This window comes from Triticum aestivum, chromosome 3A, assembly GCF_018294505.1.
Source record: "Triticum aestivum cultivar Chinese Spring chromosome 3A, IWGSC CS RefSeq v2.1, whole genome shotgun sequence".
Lineage (NCBI taxonomy): Eukaryota > Viridiplantae > Streptophyta > Magnoliopsida > Poales > Poaceae > Triticum > Triticum aestivum.
In genome coordinates, this window is record NC_057800.1 from 242,006,595 (window position 1) to 242,011,011 (window position 4,417).

A 4,417-nucleotide genomic window follows, 5' to 3' on the forward strand; every position below is an offset into this window, starting at 1 on the left:
CGCCCTTTCTCATTATCATCTACCGCCCATTTCTTCATCATCTGCTGCTGCCTTAAGTACGTAAAGTAGGCTCAGCTTCTTAGGTTTCTAAATATCTTGTAGTAGCCGAAGGTAGTCCAGTCCGCTTGTTAGATTGAATTGAATCTTATATAACCTACGTAGCTAAAGAGAAAATCATAATAGTCTAAGTGGACCTCTCAAAGGTATAAATAAGTAGACACTAGTCTTACTGGTTCGGTCTTTTTCTTTTTTGTTATGATGCCCACATTTCATACTTCCCAATTCTTATTTATTCAGACTCTAGGTCTATTCAGATGCAGCTTCAAGAGAGCTTTATTCAGCCTTTGTATGACCGTCTTCCCTTCCTGTCTATCTCCTTCGGTCAGGTAGTTCTGCTTCCGATGCCAGAGGAGCAGGGTGGGATAGAAGGGTAGTTTCTGAGTTCGAGATGTCTGAGCTTGGAGGTTCCGCTTCTCTAATGTGATAATAAAGCAACAAGCAACGCTGCCCCCGTGCGCTCATCTCTTGCTTATTCTTGAGAGCTAGTCATTCCTAGCTGGGTTCTTGGGATATCTTGATTCTCTTTATGATGATGTAAGGGTCGGCAACAATGAATAAGGAATCGATTGGAAGTTCGCGTCAATCGATCTTCTGTAGGAGTAGGAGGTAGCGCAAATCCCCTCTTTCTTCGTTTAGAAGAGTGCTGGACCTCCACAACGTCAAACCATAGAACACAACTCCTTTCGGTCGAACCCTAGGAAAGACGACTTTGCCTTTTTCGTAGATAGTCTGAGTTCGAGCTACTGTAGTCTCCCCCGTTGACCTTCTTTTTTAGATAGAATCCTCAATGAGTGGAAAGGACTCCCAAACTTGCTCCACAGTACTATACCATACAGAGCCGCGCCCTTGTGATATGATAAGAAGAAAAGGGGCGAGGCCGCCCTCTTTTCTTTTCCGCACCAAGCCTTCTTGTAAATTCGGGTGTATAGCTCAGTTGGTAGAGCATTGGGCTTTTAACCTAATGGTCGCAGGTTCAAGTCCTGCTATACCCAAAACAAAAAAACCACTCTTGTATTCATAAGGATGCATAGTAGCCTTCAAAGAGCACTCTTTGGCCTTGAGAAAAGCCCCTTTCTCATCAACATCTCGACTTCACTCGTTGTTTGAGGTAAGTATAAAGGAGATCAGATCTATCCAGGGAATCGAAGGATACAGAAATATGGAATCAAGCACAGATTATAGGAAACAAGCAAACAGAACAGGTTGGATCCCATCTTTAACTGCACAGAGCAGCAGCCTACTATTGATTGATGATCTTACCTTCCTGAGAGTCGAGGAACAACAGATGAGATAGCCGAAAGGGGGGACCCTGGGTAATAGGTTTCCTTTTCTGGTTTAGGCTTGAGAGAAATCAGGAACTGAACTAAGCACTCCACAAGTATGGATTGGATTGTTTCATTCTGATACCATCTTTCATGCTGGAAGATAAGGTCGCCATACTGGGAAAGGGGGAAAGGAAATAGGATCCCCTCTCTTCTCTACAGGAATGAACTTCTCCTCGCCGACCACTGGCACTATACTTAGGTTAGGCACAATAGGTGACTTAGGTTGGGTTGTCTGGATCAATCCTACAATGAATAGCTCTCTTTCCTTTTAATGGAACACTCACTAGATTCTGCTAAATAAGGATAACTGCAAAGATAAGCCGGGTCATCCGAAAATCCAGGAAATATTTCCTTGATTTTCTGCATGGCATATTTCCTATCATTTCACAACCTACTTTTTTCTTAGTTAGATACTATAACACCTTCCCTTCATGGGGAGATGTTTATATACCATCTAAATTCATTCATTCATTCATTCATTACTTACTTACTTGCTCTTCTTTCCCACTGATCGGAATAGGGATTTCCATGGATTGTAGGCCCTCGATTGTAATGATGGTATCAATGAAAGATGAAATAACATGATACTATTTAAAGCAATGGTTGATAGAGCGAGGTCTAACCTTGATTGGGTAGACCGAGAAGCAAACCACTAAGCAACTGGACTGCAGCCCCGAGAAAAGAAGCAGTTCGGAAAAGCAAGTCAGGAATATGGTGGCGATGCAGCAACAATACGCATTCCCGCAAGGGGTAGTGAAAAGCCATTAGGGGGAAGAGATAGGTTTCTTATTCTAAGCCAAATTACTATACCATAAGGATATTACCATTATGATATGACACTTGAGAGGGCACTTTAAAGTGATTGAACCCACTTTCCATGTTAGTTTAAGCAACAATATCGCTAGGGACCAAAGTAGTGAAAACGACAGCTCCATTTCCAAAACTTTCTGCCTCATAAGACTGTGAAACCACACAATTTGACATTCCCCTTGGGAAATAGGGAAAAACAGGCTCCGAATTCCGATAACTTATGTCTCGCCTAGTGGAAAAGTACACAATTGACTAAGAAGATTGGAACGTGGTACGAAAATACTCATCGGGTCTTTCGTTCCAGCAGTCATGATATGGCTTCTAGCTTTGACCGCTCATAAGGTGCCCGCACTCTTGGCTTGAGTCGCCGACTTGCGTTTCGGTTTAACTGAAAAGTAGAATCCTATCATTTCACTACTCGATATAGGATCCTCATTCATCCATCGGATAGGACGCCCCATCTATGGACCAAGAGAACAAGATATTGACTTTTTTACATATGTAACTACATTCTCACATTTCTTTTTTGATCTCGTGACTTTTTATGCGATCAGAAAACGAATGAGATCAGAAAGGCCATCATTGGGGCAAACAATGCAATAGCTTCGGTGAGAGCAAAGCCCAAAATGATATAACCAAATGATTGTTTAGCCAATGATGGATTTTGCGCCACGGAATGAATCAAAGAACTAAGGACGTTTCCAATACCGACAGCAGCTCCGGCTAAAGCAATTGTAGCAGCTCCGACACCTATTGATTTAGCACCTTCTAACATCTCGAGTCGAGAAAACACTTATCTTGTCATGTTTTTCCTTCGTTGTTCTTTCTTGGATTTCTTGTTGATGATTCGAAGTACTTGGGCCTGCACCTCCATAATTTTCAAATATTGGGTTATGCGGACCACTAATTTGATACATATTATCACAATTTGCAAGGCTTGTCACATATTAAAGAAAATGAGCTGTGGATTGAAAATCATCAGGTATAGGTAATCATCAGGTATAGGTATAGGTAGGGGGTCCGTCAACCCTTGTGGGGCTGGGTGGGGTATCCTGAACTACTAGAGCAGCTCCCCCTTGTGGCTGGGGTAGACTCTCAGCAGCTTGGTTTACGCATGGCACGAAAAATCTATCTTTAATAATTATGTGCAAAAAATCTCAAAATAGCCTATTGGGGTTCAGTTGGCGAGAAAAGCCTTCTTCCTACATCTACGAGTAAGGGGCAACCTGTTTTATTAATTCACAGGTAAGGCAAAGTGCTTTCTTTTAAAGAAGCATCTTGTTCCATCTTTCTTTCGTTAGTTAAGCCACCTTTTTCTAAGAAGGATTTTTGTAATTCAGGATTAATAGTACTTAGAATGGCTTTTTCATATTGGGAAATTCTGTCTAGTGGCATTCGATCATAGAAGCCGTTGACAGCAACATAAATCACAACAATTTGTTTTTCAATTGGAAGTGGTTCATATTGTGGTTGTTTGGGCACTTCTGTAAGCCTTGCACCTCTATTGAGTAATGCCTGAGTCGCAGCATCAAGGTCTGACCCATCGATTCTTTTTATCCGACGCCACCGAGTTTCAAATGTCATAGCCACTGCCACAAACCCTAGGCAAATCGATCTCACCAATAGGGATCTCGGTCTCACCGATATGGGGTTGTAATCTCTCTGTTTCCCTTCGTAACATTTCGGTCTCACCGAGATGAGCGATCGGTCCCACCGAGATTGCAATGTAAACTCTCTGTTTTCCCTTCGTAATGTTTCGGTCTCACCGAAATGAGCGATCGGTCTCACTGAGTTTACCTGACCAACTCTCTGGTTAGATTATTACCAAAATCGGTCTCACCGAGTTTGTGTAATCAGTCACACCGAGATTACGTTATGCCCTAACCCTAATCATATCGGTCCTACCGAGTTGCATGTCGGTCCCACCAAAAACCCTAACGGTCACTAGCTTTGCTGAATCGGTCTGACCGAGTTTAATCATTCGGTCCCACCGAGTTTGGAAAGTTATGTGTAACGGTTAGATTTTGTTTGGAGGCTATATATACCCCTCCCCTCCTCTTCATTCGTGGAGAGAGCCATCAGAACAAACCTACACTTCCAACCTATATTTTCTGAGAGAGAACCACCTACACTTGTGTTGAGACCAAGATATTCCATTCCTACCATATGAATCTTGATCTCTAGCCTTCCCAAGTTGCTTTCCACTCAAATGTTCTTTCCAC

The 4,417-nt window shown here is 42.4% G+C and overlaps 1 non-coding gene and 1 pseudogene across 1 annotated transcript; one reads left to right on the forward strand and one right to left on the reverse strand.

Moving 5' to 3' along the window:
* Nucleotides 1–979: 979 nt before the first annotated feature.
* Nucleotides 980–1,052, forward strand: TRNAK-UUU (transfer RNA lysine (anticodon UUU)). Its single transcript has one exon. It is a non-coding gene; the product is annotated as a tRNA-Lys (tRNA).
* A 1,643-nt stretch (nucleotides 1,053–2,695) lies between these two features.
* On the reverse strand, nucleotides 2,696–3,735 carry LOC123058285 (ATP synthase subunit 9, mitochondrial-like; annotated as a pseudogene).
* Between the last annotated feature and the right edge of the window lie 682 nt (nucleotides 3,736–4,417).